Source organism: Lissotriton vulgaris, chromosome 1_1, assembly GCF_964263255.1.
Source record: "Lissotriton vulgaris chromosome 1_1, aLisVul1.2, whole genome shotgun sequence".
Lineage (NCBI taxonomy): Eukaryota > Metazoa > Chordata > Amphibia > Caudata > Salamandridae > Lissotriton > Lissotriton vulgaris.
Genome location: NC_141685.1, coordinates 1,435,708,354 through 1,435,726,034, shown reverse-complemented (window position 1 = coordinate 1,435,726,034; position 17,681 = coordinate 1,435,708,354).

The following is a 17,681-nucleotide window of genomic DNA, read 5'->3' as shown; positions in this document are numbered from 1 at the left end:
CTTTCAATTTATCAGCTTTTCATATTTCACCCACTAATAAGACTGGGATCCCAGTGAGTCCACAGGTGTCCTCATTCACCTGTCAGTTGTCCTGCTGAGGCCGCCATTTTCAGCTAAGAGTGTCTACCCCTGGCCACTGAGGTCACGCCATATGTATCCCTCCAGCAAGCCAGGGGAGGAAGGGGGTAGTACCCTGCCACACCCATCACTATGCTGGGCAATAAACTCAGACCCCCAAATCTGGGGTATCTGCCAATCACTAGTTAGGTATTGCCCTTCAGTAGGTCAAAAAACAAGCAGTCCCTTCTACTCTCTGTCCCTGGACATACATTTCTGCATGTTAGTCAGGGTGATTTTGTCTCTATAACTCACGTCTGCATCCAATACCTGCTAATAGCGCTGGTCTCTCTTCACATTGTTAGCTGAAAGAGAAGGTTTGTCTTCCTCACCATAAGGCATTATGTCTTGTAGCTCCATGTGGACACTATTAAAGGTACCTTTGTTACCCTCCAGGGTGTAAGACAGTCACAAAGTTTATTTCATAAGCTTTATTTTGATAAAGAAATATCTTGAAAGCTATACAATCCGATATAAGGCAAGATGGCAGACACGCGTATGTCCGAGTAAGGCAGGTTCCCGACGCTCTCCTGTCTCACCTTCACTCTGACCCTGCGTGTTTACCGCAAAGTTACCCTGGTTCTCCTCCGCTGCTTGGACCACAGGCTGCCGCTTTCAGAGATTTGTGTCATCGGCCAGGGGGCTGTACCTGCTCTCCGCTCCTCATCTCGCTTGGCAGCTTTTCTTTTTTGGCGGACGGACTTCTCCCTACATCGAGGATCGGCTCTGAGTGGTCTCCGCTTTTGGTGTGTGCCGTGGCAGGTACTGTGATGAGGCTATGCAGAGCCTGCTTCTGCTGTTTGGATTTAATTTTTTTAAACACCAGCAGCTCTGTACTGTGGGACCTCGGCGCCTTTTTTCCTGCCTCCCCGTGTCTGTCAGCTATGTTGACTGTGTGTCTTGCAACGCTACGAAGACTCTGGGGCAGGAGAAACAAACCAGTCACGATAAAGACTCCTCTATTTTTTACCACGTCAAACCAGGTACTTTACTCAGAATTAAAAACGCAACTTGGGGGGGGGGGGCTGTTTCTTGGACCAGAGTGCACCTGGGCTACTCCTTGCAAAACCCAGAGCGGATTACTTAATTTTTCTTAATGCGGCCAAAGAACACAGCGGCTAGCTCCATGTCTAAAGGAGCAACTACTAGGGCCACTGCGGCTGCCAATACTTCGGGAAAGCCAGTACCTGTTGTTGAGAGCGCGGACGCTCATTCTAGAGCTGCGAGGAGAACAGATAAGGTAAAGAACGGCAATCCTGGCAATGGCAATGGTGATAATGCTGTTAATGCTGTTAATTGCCCTCAACACCCAGTGAATTTGGTGGCTTCTTCTCTTTCCAGAGAGTCCCTCACAGCAACAGTACCCACCACCAACAAGTGTAATGAGCCTAATGAGTCTATACATGGACCTAAGCTAACAATTCCCACTATTTTTAACAAAAATAAGAAAAGGCACTAGCAAAGGGAAGATAATAACGCACCGCCGGTGGAGCAGTCTACCTCCAAGGATAGTATTGTTGTGGGGGTTACGACAATACCAGAAGTGGATTTTCTTCATTCCTCGTGTACCGCCCCTGACCCACTTAGCCTTGACCTCGCCCTTTCCCTCCTATTGTCACTGATTGTAGAATTTTGCCTATAACTGAGGACCTTCCCTCTGAAAAGGAAATTTTGAATGATTTAGACTCTTGCGATTCCGGACGGAAGTTTTATTCAATGTCTGATGTATCGGTGGTATCAGAGGGCAAGGCCGAGGGTGAAGGTGTGGAGATAGACTTAGATTGGGCAGATGACCTTAGCTTGGGTGGCTCTAGTTGCTTGGAGGAAGAGGAATATTCCCTAACCTCGCCTGGGGGGGACAATACTGTTTTAACTGTTCTGGAAGCTGGTGGCATTTTACCACCTCAGGCTTCTGCTGAAACGAGTGCCTCTTTAGATATGAATGCTGCTGCTGTGAGTCAAGGACCCTCCTCTGATGATTCAGACAGCAGTATTGCCCATACCCTCTCCATAATTTACCAGGCTTTTATGACACATCGGGAGGAGAAGAAAGCGGAGAGTTTGTACATTCATGGCGCAGTATGGAAACTACAGAACTCAGTCCGACGCATTGCAAAAACAAACGCCGAACTTTCCACCAGAGTTGCCGAGGCTGAAAATAGAATTTCCAAAATAGAGGATGATTTTTCTTCTTGCAAAGCAGAGGTTTCAGCTTTGCATTCACCTTAGATGACATGAACTGGAAGCTCAGCGATATGGAAAACAGGGCAAGGAGAAACAACCTCCATATATTGGGAATTCCTGAAGGGGCGGAGGGTCAAAAGATTTGTCAATATGTTATAGAACTCTGTACAGAAGCTTTTCCTGAGTTAAAGGAGTGGGATTGGGAGAGGGAGCTTCAAAGAGTTCATAGATTCCCTTTCCAGATCCGGGCCGTCCCGAGGGGTGTTGAGAGTAAACCAAGGGCAATCCTTATTTGTCTTAACAATTACTTATTAAGGGAGCAATTATATGATTTGGCTCGCCCCGATCGCAAGCGCAGGGCAAAAGGCTGTGCATTTTTTGGTAGTCCTGATTACTGCCAGGCGACGGTTCAGGAAAGATGGCACCTCCGCCAGCTTATTTCGAATTTCCAAAGTAAAGGGGCACAGGCATTTTTGTTAAACTCTGCTAAGTTGAAGGTTATCTCCAAAGATAAAAAAAAAATTTACTTCGGAGATCAGGGCAAAGTAGTTTATTGATACCCTTTAACTTTTAGTCTTTGCCTTGCTCTTTGCAACTTGCTAATCATCTTTGGATGTTTCTGCTTTGACTGTATATGAGGCCATTTGGTATGCTAAAAGGGGTCTTCGTGGGCTTTATGTCTTTGTCAAACCTCCATTCTATTTTTTGGCTTCTCTTTTTTATCCTGCGTTTTCAAAAAATTTTGTTGAATGGAGGATCTATAGCTACTGTAGGGGAGGTTGTGGTCGCAGGTGTGTCTCCAAACCTTTCTTTTCCATCACATATAGGGACTGTACAGTCCCTTTGCCTCACAGAGGTGGGTTCGCTGGGTAGGTGGGAGGGGGGGTGGCGGGGTAGAGGGTTCTCTGGGGTGGTGGGGCGGGGTGAGGGTCGAGGGGCAGGGAACAGCAGGTACAGAGGTTTGTTATTTTGGAGAGTTGGGATAGTATTTAATGATTTGAGAATGCAATTTGGATGTTGTGATAATACATTTTCAGTAATGCTTATTTGTTTTTCTTTTGATAATGGCTAATTTTTCTATTTGTTCATGGAACGTTTGTGGGCTGAATATCAGGAAAAAAAGGGGGGTTATGGTACTGATTTGAAAAAATATGGGGGTGCAGCTTCTTTGTGTTCAGGTAACACATATTGTGTGGAATAATAGTGATTCCTTGTAAGATTTCGGTCTTGAAGTGTTGGTATGTACAAGATAGGGATCGACAACAAGAGGGGTAGCGATCCTAAAAAAATATGGCTGGGGAGAGTGTAAACGAGCTAAAGCTGATCCTTATGAAAGATGGGCTATTATTGAGTTACGGGTCAAGACTTTTACTGCTACTGTATGTTCTATATATGCTCCAAATGTAGATGACCCCGAAATGCTTAATGAAATTAGTATAGAGCTTGCTTTGTGGCCTGCCCTGCCTCTGATCTGTGGAGTCTTTAATCTCCATTTACCAGGAGACTTTGATATCCGCTATAATGGCTGCTATCCTGGTCGAAAGCTCAAGGTCTTCAAAGCCACAAAAGGCATTATCAACGAGTTTGGTTTAGTGGATGTTTGGTGGCTTAAAAATTCTGACACTCCTGGTTACACTTTTTTTTCCGCCCGCATCAAAAGCATGTTCGTATTGATTACTTTTTTTCCCCTTTAGAATTGTTAACTAATGCCAAAATCGAGATTTTCCCTAAAATTATATCTGATCATAACCCAGTCATTCTTGAACTAGTAGCTGATATTCCGTCTTATCCTATCAGGAGCTCATGGACTTTTGATCGTCAGCTTCTGGTGGACCAGGCGTATCTGCAGCACATGATCAAATGGATACCAGACTTTTTAAAGTTTCATTTAGGATCTGCCCTGGTGGGCATTGTTTGAGACGCTTTAAAAGCCGGTGTTCGGGGGGAGACCCTAACTTTTTCTATAAATAAACAGCGTTCCATTAGGGCTAAACAAGACATTGAATTGGCTAAACTACGTGCGTTAGAACTGGCTTTGATGCGAACAATTAATTCTCATCAAGAATACGAGATGAAACTGCGAGACCTAGCAGTTCAAAGAATGAAAATATATGAATTTCTTGCAGAGAAATTAGCTGCCCAAATAGCAATCCATTGTGCTGACATGTATGAGGTTGGTGAAAATTCAGGACGATTATTAGCCAAGCGGCTAAGACAGAAAGTAGTGGCTAGGAAAGTAGAAGCCATACAGGATGCTAATGGCGTAAAACAGACTGAGCCGAGAAAAATTCTGGAAACATTTAGAGAATTCTATAGTAATCTTTATCTAAATGAGGATTCCCCCCATACTGCAGAGGAGGTAGCCGAGTTTCTTGGTGATCAAGACTTTCCCATACTTACTAACATCCAGAATGAAGTGCTAGAGTCGGATTTCACGGAACAGGAACTTGAAGTGGCTATTTTCTCTTTAGCCGTGGGAAAAGCAGTAGGTCCTGATGGGATTCCTTTGGAATTCTTTTGAACTTTTTTGTCCATGCTCAAGGACCATCTGCTGGAAGTTTTTCTTATGGCACAAAGAGGTATACCTCCTGCCTCTTGGCAGAAATCCATAATTACATTGTTTTTAAAGAAAGATAAACCCCTTTTACTGCCAGCTTCATACAGACCAATATCTCTTATCAATGCTGATAGCAAGCTTTACTCTACAATTTTGGCTACCCGACTTTCTTCTATGATTTCTTCCTTAGTCTCTCATCTACAACATTGGTTTATCCCCGGTCGCGATACCACAGATCACGTACGACGAGTTATTGCTCTAATGGATTGGGCAGAGGTGTCAAAAACATCTATAGGTGTGACCCTGTTGGATGCCGAGAAAGCATTTGACAGGGTCGCTTGGCCTTACCTCTGGGAAGTGCTTCGCCTGAAGGGGTTCGGGCCACGAATCCTTCAGGCAATTAAGACCTTGTACTTTGCCCCTAAGGCATCTATATGTTTAGCCGGAACAGAATCGGATCTTTTTCCGATTCTAAGAGGCACTCGGCAAGGCTGTCCGTCTTCCCCTTTATTATTTGCATTATATATCGATTTCTTTTTGGTTAAATTAACTGAGTGCAATCATATTAAACCTGTTAGTGTAGGTGAGGCGGAATATAGTGCACCAGCTTATGCGGACGATATCGTGGTAGGAACTACTGATTTGCAGCCTGCTTTAACAGCAGTTGAAGCTTTGGCGAAGCAATTGGGCACTTCTCGGGATATAAGTTGAACATAAATAAGACTCAGATTCTATATGTGGGGGATAGCTCTCCGAGAGGTGTAACTGTCGTACCAGAGTCTACGTATCTCGGTATTAAAATTACTTTGCCAGTCATTAAGATCCCAGAAATTAGCTTTAATCCACGCTAGAACCCCTCATCCATCTTCATCTATCACTACATAGAAGAGCAAATGTTTTGAAAATGATTGAACTTCCGAAATTCCTTTATTTATTTAGAATTTTCTGTTACCTGTTTTAAAAGACTCGAAAATATTTCCACAAGATGTCTATGGGGCTGTAAAAGGAACAGAAGGGCCTATAAAAAAATGGTACTTCCCAGATCTAGGGGGGGATGGGGAATTCCACATTTTTTATTTTATTACTGGGCTTCGGTTCTGCAATTTATTTTTCCCTTAGTTATTGGCAAAAAATGAAAGTTATTATCATGTCTTCACCCCTCAATATATCAATTTGCTATAGGAGAAGAGGTTAATGGGTGTTTTCTGAAAATACTTGAACCTAGCTATTTAAAAAAAAAGAAGTTTAAGGTTCTTATTGCTGCGTTCTCAATTTGGAAACAAATTCAGCGGTTTTTAGGACAACCTCAAATAAATCGATATACCTCTTTTTCAGGCAGCAGGAATTTTCCTAATAAACTGGTATCAGCTTGGAATTAATAATTTAGGAGATATGTTTCATGACCTTCAACCACTGTCCTTTATTGAGTTACAACGGAAATTTGATGTACAAAAGAAAGACTTCTTAAATTTCTTGCAAATTAGAAGCTTCTATGGTCACTTGGGTCAATATAATGTACGTTTTAAGGTATTTCCTTTGATAGAGGGGATGGGAAAAGGTTTGCCAATGGTTTTTTTACGCTCAATTAATTTTGCTACTTCCAGATGATTTGGAGCAACTTCAGGAGAAATGGAGAAGTAAATTAAATGCATTGACAATTGATCTCCACCTTTCAATTCTTTTAGCCAACGATGTTTTGATTTCAGGCAGAATGAGGCCACAACATTATATGATTTTGTACGATATGTATTACTCCCCTAGGATAGTTTCCAAATGGAGTACAGGTGCCGGAACCAGTTGCAGTAGATGTGGCTGCTATGCTGCTGATACGCAACATATGTTTTTTTCATGTCCTAAGTTGGCAGACTTATTAGGGTTGATTCGACAGTTCTTGAGAGAAATACTTGACCCTTCAATTTCCATCTCTGCGGACCTGGTTTTGTTTGGCACTGACTCTAAAGTGCTGCCCATATCGGAGGAACGGTCTGCCTTTTTATTTAATTGCATGGCAGTGCTGCGTGCCTGCATCACTAAAGATTGGATATCTCCAGATCCTCCGTTATTTTCCTCTTGGAGGGCTCAGTTGTTATCTATGTATAACCTTGAAGTCGCCATATTGAAAACTAAGAGTATTCGTAAACGGAGTAGAGGGTTAAAAATTTGGACTCCAATATCTGATTGGATCTAAATTAATTATTATTACTTTATTTTTAAAATGGGTTAGTTTCTTTTCTGGGTTGCTATTTCATGCTGCTTTCATGCTGCCCTCATATAATTATCTATGTTTAAATAGTTTTTTGCTGTTTTGTGATAATAATTACCTTTGATTGTATTGCACATATGCTCTTTTTATTGTGTATTGATTGATTGATCTTTTTTTTCTCTTTTATAATCAATTGTGTTTCTCTGTATATTGCTTGTTCCTTGCACACAAAAAAAACAAAAAATAACAAATAAAAAAATCCGATATAAAAAATATACAAACAGACCATAGTACACATATTTCTAACGATATGCAATATACAAGAAAAACATTCAAATTAAATAGTTCAATAAAAACGGTCAGCAATAAATAATTATATAAACGTTGCCTCAGCAATTGTGTGATGGTACAAAAAAAGGAGCCTTGTGAGGGACAAAGGCCATTTGCAAGTTTCAGGATTCAAGAGTTAGCCATCATTTTTTGCGCTCTGATGCTCCATGCCCATTTGAGATATTTGGGTAGTCCACAGGCGTAAAGATCCCGAGTATCAGATTTTAAAATGCGCAATGCAACTTGGTGGCTACCGGTGCCCATCTCTTTGCATATTGGTTTCAACCCCCCCTTGGCACTTTGTAAGCCGGACAAACAAACATAAAATGTGCGATCGACTCAATGGCAACGTCACAGCATGGGCAAATAGCTGAAGTTTGATGAGGGGGCTTCCACTGAGCAGTCAGCTCTCTTCTGAGAAGTGTGCCTGTCCTAAACTCAAAGTAAAGGGCTCTATCGTGTGGCTTTTGTATAATATCTAGGTAGGACTCGAAACGAGTTGAATGCTTATGCTGCATGAACTCTTCTGTGAGCCTGCCTATTTTGGGGTTGAGCAGATCATTTTTAACAATCCACTGCCAGTACAGCCTCTTAACTTCTGCCTTAGGTGGAGAGGTTCTGTTTAGCCACTCTTCTTTGAGGTCAAGAACATACAAAAGTTTTTTTTACACTTTTGAGCCAATGGACCTTGTGCCACCCATCCATGTCCATTACCTCCCTTAGCCCTGCTGCATATTTCGATAACTCTGGTGTCCGCCACAGGCGTACCCACAGCAAGAGTGGGCAAAGTCTTGCTGTGTCCCTGAGCGAATGGCAGCCTAGATCGTATAGAAGGGGCTTATTGGGTATCCTCTGAGGGAGCATCATTAGATCTTTAAGGAATTTGTTTTCCGATTTAGCAATTTGATCTACATTGGAAAACCCCCACAGTTCGGCACCATAAAGAGCCAAACTTACTGCCTTGGCCTTATAGATTATGAGGGCGGGGGCAATTGGTTTTCTCGATGAAGAGCGATGCTCTTTTAATATTGACCCGGCCACTCTTTTGTGGGACAAAAGCATTTTCTGCGTGTGTGGTGTCCAGTTCATGGAATCGGAAATACGAATTCCCAAATAATCGAAGGTAGTGACCCTCTCTAATGGGACAGAGTTTAGCAATGGAGGGTTCCTGAAGGTTCTAGATGGATTTAGAGTAAGAAACGTAGCCTTCAGTGTGTTAATGGTCAGCCCTCTAGTAGTGCAAAACCGTTGAAAACTGTCCAGGAGGGTCTGCAGGCCATTCAGGGTTTTTGAGATGAGGAGGGTGTCGTCAGCGAACAGGAGAGTAGGAATTGTTTCGTCCGCCAGGGATGGGGCATCAGATGGTATTTTCTGTAGATATTCAACTACCCCTTTCACATACAAAGAGAATAGGGTGGGAGCTAACATACATCCCTGGCGGACTCCCCTGTTCATCGGTATTCGAGTTGTTTTTTCCCCTTGTGGCCCCCATCTCACTTGGACATAGTTGCCATCATGAAGGCGAATCAGTATATTCAAAATATGCCCAGGAACCCCCTGTTCTGCCAAGACCTGCCACAGGCGCTCACTTGGAACCAGGTCAAAGGCAGTCTTTAGGTCAATAAAAGCGAGATAAAGACTGCTTTTGCCTATTCGGACCACCTTCCAATATAGGAGGAGTAGCCTGAACGCTTGCTCAATTGTCCCCATACCTGCCCTAAAGCCAACCTGGTAATCCGAGAGGACCTCGTTTTCGTCTCCTCATGCCAGGATTCTGTCCAGCAAAACACGTCCTACCACCTTTAGGATCGAATCTATCAAGCTTATTGGGCGGTAGTTTGGAGGATTGTCCCTGGCCCCTTCCTTAAAGATGGGTACAACCTCGGCCCCCTTCCAGGAGTCCGGGATCGGGCACCCGTTGGCGATGGCATTAATTAGGGATGATATACATTTTTCCCAATTTGCAGGATCTGCTCGAAGGAGGTCCCCTGGTAGTCCATCGGGCCCTGCTGCCTTTGCTGGGACTATTCGCCGAATGGCGGTTTCCACCTCCAATTCGGTGAAAGGATATCTGGTAGGTTCCCCGGAAACTGCCCAAGGATCAATTGGTGGACCATCTAAGATGACTTCCCCTGAATCGCAGTATAAGCTCTGGAAATGGTCATACCAAGTTTTGCTTGAGATATTGTTGGTAATTAGCATGCTGTCGGGCGCGTTTTTTTCCTAAGCAGATTCCAGAAGAGGTTAGCATCCTTCTCCAGGCTGCCTGCTTTTAGGGCTTGCCAATGCTGTTCCTCCCACTCTTTTTTGGCTTTAAGGACTGCCACCTTATACTCCCTTCTTGCTGTCAAAATCCTAAAAGGGGACTTACTTTTGACAGCCATAATCAAGGCAGATTTTTTTTGCCTGCAGGACGATGTGTACCATGTGACAGGGGTGTTACTGTGCAAATTGTGTCTCCTACTGCTAAAAGTTGCATAAAAAAGGTTCCCAAACTATTAATGGTGTTTTCATAAATTAAGGGTATTTCTGTATGCCGTCTGTATCAATGGAAATATCTTGCAACTCAGTTAAGGCCCCTGTTAAGGTGGCTCTGATGCCAGATAATTTCGGCTCGTCGATGGTGACTTTATTCCATTTAAGGTGCCTACCAGAGTTTGAGGGAATCATTTCCCTTGTCGGTATTACATCTGGTCTGTTTGGGTTTCCGAACTTTGAGGGCCATGGTGGTTTAAGCGATAGGCAGAGTGGGTTGTGATCACTATCAGTGGTTGGCATTATCACCATATCTATTAAATCATTCCAAAACTTGCAGTCTAACAGGATATAGTCAATTCGGGAGGAGTGGCCTACCCTATTATATGTGTGTGTACTCCTGACAGGTCAGACTGTGACCTCCCGTTCGTTGCCCTTAGCCCATATTCTAGACATAGAGAATTCAGCTGGACCGCTAATTGGGTTCACTTTTTTACTGGTGGTATATTCAGCGGACAAACTCCCTGCTTTGCGTCATCCTCTTCTAATCCCAACATGTCATCTACAGCAAGGGGTTCAAATGTACAATTGAAGTCTCCCGGTACCAGGATGTGTGAATCTGGGGGGCAGCGGGAGAGTTCCAGGCACGCGATTATGGAAGATTGAGCACCACCTCTTGTGCCGCGTACATAGATGTTGAAGATCTCTATTGTCCACCCACTTTTATTGTGCCTTAGGGTCACTCCTAGGAGATCTGGGCAGTTGCAATTGATCTGTTGTACTCTGCAATCCAGTGAAATATTGACCCAGATCAATGGCCACCCCTTCCCTGTTGCTGATAGTACTTCCGGAATATAGTAAGTAGCAAAACCCACTTTGTGGTGGGGTACCATACTCCAAAATTATGTCCTAGTGTGCTGCATGTTGCTAGGTATGTATTAGTGTTTGTAGCTAAAATCCGGGATTATATACACTACTAGGCTTGTGTAATGGATCTGGAGTAGATGTTATCGCCAGGGCATAGTTTTTCTGAGGATTGGTAAATTTAGCGTCTAAAGAAGCCCGATCTTGGATTGGAATGTGCCTGGTGTAAGATTGTGAGATATTTGTTAGTCAATCAATTTCATTTAATTCAGACCCCCTTGGAGAGTTACAGACGGAGACTTTGGTCATCTTGTTTGCACCTATGGCGGGTGCAATCGATCTAAATTGGATATCCGATGTGCCAGGAGGGCAGGTCCTAAACTCGAGGGCCAGTAGGCCCTCGGCCAATTGGGGGGAGGTCAGTATAAGTTCAATTGTATCTAATGGCTGGTTGTGGAAGGAGATCCTCCTGGCTTTTAAAATATCCTCTCTTATTAATGATCGGCACCCTCTCACTTGTCGGATCCAGTGGGTGACCGTGTTTGTGAGTGAGTCCCCCTGTTCGCGACCCACGTATTTGGGAACGTTCACCATAAACACTGTCTGCTTCTCAGGACGGGTGGAAAGCCCAGGAGAGTGCCGGCCAAGTGCTATTGGTGTATACAAAGGGGGCTTGACTATAGAAGTAGTCAATTTATTGTAATTAGTTTCCGGCGGGACGCTGACTTGCCTTCTGGTTTGGGTCAGGAACAATGTCGTAGGACGGCCCGCAAGTGGGTGAGATGGAATAGTGTGTGTAGTGCGGGACTTCAAGTGGCCTATTGTGCCTGCAGACTTGGTGCTGATTGTTGGCAATTCAGGGGGATGCGGGCTATCTGATGAGTTAGATGACATCTGTTGCAGGGTCAGTTTCTTGACAGTTGCTGTTAGGTCTAAGACTAAAGATTTTAAATCTTTCACCTGGGTGTTTAAGGAATTTATCAGTGATATTAACATCGGGCCGCTAGTGCCATGAGCAATTATACCCTCCATCTGGGATTGAGACGGTTCTTCTGGTAGAAGTACAGTAACTGGGTCAACAGGTATGTCTGAGTCTGGGTCAATGCTCAAAAGTGAGAAACGATTAGAGCAAACTAAAACAGTGGGTTCCAGAGGACACGGCCTGGACTGTGCTGGGGACATCAGGGGCATCTGAGAGTGCAAGGAATTTGTAAGCTCTGGAATAGAGCAACTCAAGGGTGTCTCGGAATTACTACTAGATGGCTTCAAGTGGGACAATTTAGAAAACATTTCAGGTATTCGAATTGACTGGGCACGCTTGTCAATTTCATTAGCTTCGTCGTGCTGATCTGTCAAGACGTCAGTGCTTGGAGCAGGATCTGCCACTAATATGCCTTTGCACTCTTCTACAAGTGATTCAATCCTATCCATGACATGAGTACTTGGCGTTTCCTTAATGTTCTTCTTTGCTTTCTTTGCTTTCCTATGGCCCTGGACAGAAATTATTCCTGCAACCTCTCCTGTCCCCTCCATGACTTTTCGCTTTCCCATGATAGCACAGATTGTATATTTAGGAAGAGGGTCAAAAGTACCTTTATAGACAGTCTCAGTCCAGTGCAGTTCGTTCCTGTGGATAGCAGGTGTCAGGTGTCAGAGGGGTAGCCCTGCCCTGGGTCCCTTCAGGCTATGACCGGCGCGGACGGGCCCGCCCTTGGCACGCGCGCGTCCCCCGCTGCGTGAGGGCCGGTCTGGCTATGAAGGCCTCCGGCGCCCTCAGATGACGCGATGTGAAAGCACCTCGCGCAGCCCCCTGGGAGATGAAGGCACGGGGGCTGCGGGTGCGTGTTAGACGTTGGCCGTTCCCCTCACGGCTGCGAAGGAAGAAGCAACAGGCAGCTGGTGGCAAGAGGTGAGCGATGGCCGTTCCCCTCACGGCTGCGAAGGAAGAAGCAACAGGCAGCTAGTGGCAAGAGGTGAGCGATGGCCGTTCCCCTCACGGCTATGGACACAGGTGCCAGAGGTGTCAGTCACAAATGGAAAATGGGGGGGCGCACCTCTATTATTGTTGCCTTAGTTTGCTATATTTAAAGTGTCCTGAATGGGGCCTTCTTCCCCCATCCTGGTCATTCTCTCACCATGATCACCCTGTGCTTTAGGATGACGACAGAGGCACACTTTCATTATCTTGTCCCTAGGGCCCTGCGCTGTGCTCCTCTTCAGCACTGGTCCTCAATATGATAGAGAGTGGGGGCATCTCCTACCTTCTATAGGAGCTCTGCCCGTGCTAACCATGGTTCCTTCAGGTACAGGAGGTTCCTCCTGGATCTCCTCTACATGTTGGGGCTTACCAGCTCACAGCCAGTCTCCTCTGTTTTTATGTCCTGTTGCAGCTGACATCTTGTTTGTCGAGTAACGTCATTCCTTAATCTCGATGCCTTCTGCATCTCGTCCAGTCCATCTTCTCACTGCCCCTCTCCTTAGCTGCCTCTCCACATACCTTTTAGGTTCAGTAGGGGCCCTGACACTACTGCAGAAGTAACTGGCGGGGGCTAAAAGCTAGACATAGTGTGTGCTGCTCCCTCAGTATCAGGCCTCATCCCCTCATTAGATGAAATCTTGTGTGGAATTTGTTTGTCAAGATCATTATTTGGGACTTATTATTTATTTAGGAGACATTTTATATCCCATAATAAGGCCCCATGGGCCGGAGCCTAAAGTCACCTAGGAATACACAATCAATCAGGTGTGGGTAGAAGTTCTGGTAGAGGTTTGGAAAATTTGGTGAGTCAGGAATGGTTGGCATTCTGTTAGGGTTTCAGTGAAATTCAGGCTAGGGACTCCAACTATAAACCCACCATTTTTTCTTTCAGTCCAATAAGATCTGTAATTAACTCCTCACTCAGTAGTTATTGCACAAGAGATGAAAGGGAATGAAGATGGAGAGATATGAAAAACTCATAAGCACCTGGGCTCACTGACCTAAAGAACATTACCTTTTCGGAAGCTTGTGGCAAGGACCCTCGGTCTGCAAAGGACTGACTGGTGACCCCTGACAATGTACCATTAAACTATGTATAGTTGTGCATAGCAGGCTACAATGCCTTGTGAGTTTCAGTAAATTGGTTTCCTAGGGTATGGAAGGAGAGGGGATGTATCAGTCCCCCATTTCAGCAGAATATAGTCTAGAACAGAATACGAAGGTCTACCTGCAATGGTTGAGAAGCTGGGATCCAGGGTGGCTTTGAGTGTTCAAAGTTGGAGCAGGATTTCCAGAATGGCAGAAAGCAAATTTCAGTATCTGAGCCAAAAAGGGTCAATCCAAGCTGTCCTACTCATTCAAGGGAAACCAAAGGGGACTAAAACGAAAATGGTCCAGGGAATGCAAGCGGTGCAAACAATGTGACTGGAATAGCGAACCATCAACTGCTGTTTCCAGTCAAAGGGGGTCATTAGGATGGAGGATTTTCCCCATCCTCCGGGCCGGCGGAAGCCACCGCCGGCCTGGAGGATGCGGAAAATCCTCTGCGGACCCACCAAGACCCACCACCACATCAGGATGGCTGGTGGGTCCTGGTTTCCGTCCGCAGCTTTTCCTCCGCGGTTGGCTTACAACCGCGGCGGAAAAGCACTAATATGGTGACGGTGTCTCTCAGACACCGTCAGCCAGATTAGGATGTGCATGGAAACATGCTTTTCCGCGGCGGCTTTTCCGACGTGGAAAAGCATGCGTAACTTCACTGCGGGGGCCCGTTGCGGGCCCCCTAGGTGAAGGGGGGGTGGGGGGAGCACATGGGGGGTACCTATGGAACCCCCCTGCATTTGTATGCAGTAAGCGGCAGGCACCGCGCGGTGCCTGCCACTTTCTACATACAAATGCAATGCGTGCGTTTTTAACATTGCTGCGGGTGCAGCTTGAAGCTCCACCCGGAGCAATGTTAAAAAAAGAGGATGTGGCCGCAACCCTTGCGGCCACATCCTAATTGCACAGGAGGGAACTCCGCATGCCATGCGGAGGTTCCCTCCTGCTCTGGGGTCGCGGACGGACGCAAGTCCGTCCGCGATTCTAATGACCCCCAAAGTGTTTTGCTGTGACTGGTGCCTATATCTTCCCAGCTCTTACTGACCTGGAAGTGTCCAAAACCTTCCTCCTCCTTCCAGAATATTCCAGGATTTCAGAATGACCAACGCTTCTGTAACATTTTAGCTCTTTCCACTTTGTGCCTGTGATGTATGTTACCCCATGACTCCACCCTCTTTCACCCTCCCAGCTACCACTAAGCCATCTGCTACCGTCTCCAAGTCCAGGCTGCAGCAAGCTTGTTATCGTGGAATATGAGGAATGTGACTACATCCCTGAGACACTGGACATGAGCCACAGAAAGCACATACTCCAGATTCCTGACATATACTCATGATTGCATCCATTTGAGAAAGCTTGCCATTTATAATTTGGTCAATAGGTCAGAGAACAGAGGCGCTGAGTCTTTACTGAGTGACTGCTTGTTCATTTGACTGAATGAGATGCATCTGTATGGATGACAGAGGACATTACCCCCTCCATCTTGAATCAAATGTACAGGTGAACACCAGCCCAGTGGTCATCTCTGCATAATGCAGGTAACCACCATCAGGACGGTTCATTTCAGTGACCTAAAGGTTTGGTGGACAACTGTCATTGATTTTGACATTATTTTCGTTTTTCAGAAACAAACTTCTAAAGTGGCAGCTTATTTCTGAAAAAACAAAAAACTAACGACCGAGCTCATCTTGGGAGTTAATGTGTTTTTTTCTATCCTTCACTGCAAGGTTTTTCCTGTCTGCAACAGATAGGAAAAAAGCCATCACAGCAGCCACTCTAAATGGGGCAGAAAGTGCCATGCCCTTCCTCCTACAGCTCCAACTATGTTGGTCTGCAAGAGGAAGTATTCCATTGATTGAGCCATTGGTGGATCAGTCAATGGAATGCTCAAGGTCTGCACGTGTCAGAAAAAGAAGCACAGACAGAGGGTTTGACAGGAAGGGTCAACAACAATGTTGCACCAGAGCATACCATCCACCAAACTCTAAATCAGGCCCTAAAAGAATTGCAAATTACACTAGATGAGATTACAGAATCCTAGACCCAGATTTATATACACTTTACATTGAGTTTGATTTTTAACAGAGACCCAATTAAAAGTGTTGAGTTGCTTTTTACAATCTAACACAAATCCTGATTTTCATTGAATTGTAGCCCAAAGTAATAAATGCAGTGCAATGTGCTACCTTGTGTTACTTTGCGTCAAGGAAGTGTTCCATAGGTGGTGCATGGGCATTCTTGTGCATTCACCCATGGATTTTGATGCAAATCCATATTTATAAAGACTGGTAGACATGGATTTGTACCAAAATCGTGCACCTCCTGGAGGCTGGCATAATATAGAGAAATATTTTTATTTCTGCACATTGTTTCTTCTTTGCATAAAGTCTTTCAAACTATACTGACCACAGTGCAGACATCCTTGCACTATAGTGCATGGATGTCTGTGTTAGCATATAGCAGCATAAAGTGTGCAAGGTTAGCTAGAGAGCAGAACAGTGCCACATCTTTGTAGCCGTACTGTGAAACTGATCCTAAGTCGAGGCATGCTGGGAAATATAGTCAAGCGTGAACTGCTTCACCTTAATTGTTAGTGTTGCAAGACTTATTTCCGACGTGCTATGTTGGCTTATAGTCATAAATCGGTCCATGCTGGTTACACATAGCTGGCAAGTTTTCTAGGTCGGAAAAGAAATGAGCAGCCGGTGGCCAGCAGTGGGAGTACCTGCAGGGTGGTGACGTGGGGAAGGGGAGGGACAGGGTGGGGGTAGTAATGTATGGATTACGGAGCTTCCCAGGTGAGTAAACATTTAAATAAATTAAACGAATTTCTTTGAGTGCACTGCATCCCCAAATGAGATGCAGTGCGTGCAACAAAATTTGTTTTATTTATTTAAATGTTTACTTACCTGTAAAACTCTGTAATCTATACATTACTACCCCTCACCCTTCCCCTCCCCTCCCCCTCCCCACGTGACCGCCCTGCAGGTACTCCCACTGCCGGCCGTGGCTGGAAATGAATCATGTTGAAGCTTAGCTATGGTAAGTAATGGAAGCCGGTTTGTGTGTGTTTAGCAGTAAGCAATTGCGTGTGCTTGCGTTAATTATTAGAACACATATGTTTTCACCAACCATGCCTTTAACCAGGAAATATTTGTGGTAAAGGCATGCATGGTAAAGCATATGAGTTGTACAAATATTTTTTGTACATGAATGCGTGGGAAAGACGCAGGCATTTTAATGACGACGAAGTAAAGGCATGCGTGGGTGGTAGTTGCATGCGTTGTGCTGTTATACAACCGTTCTGCTCTCTCCCTTTCACGCAATACAGCACAGCAGCTTCACTTGCTGTGCTTTGTTATGTGATTTCTTTGTAAATATTAAAAAAAAAAACAGAAGTGTGAATATGTACCAGGAACAGTACAGTGCACAGTTCATATTTTGATCACATATGTTCTCCAATCATTGCACATATCATCAAGTCGAGGCACAATTAGACATCGATATGCATATAAATATAGAATTTTATGGAAAAAATTGAGAAGTTGGGATTAAAACATAGGTCTATGGTTTCCAATCAGCAATTTAACCTCATGACACATGACCCATCATTCTGATTATTATTATTATTATTAGTAGTAAGTAGTAGTAGTAGTAGAGGTAGTAGTATTGTCATTATTTTTAATGATAATAAGAACACAAACAATAGTAATGATACATCATCATCATTATCAAAATAATAACATGATCCATAGTTTGTAATATTATGTTTTGCACATAGTGCTTTACGATGCATTTCAGCCATTTTGCGTGCTTTAAATGACAAGTGCTCTTACTGCCAAATTTAAAGGTGCTTAGTATATCGACCTCCT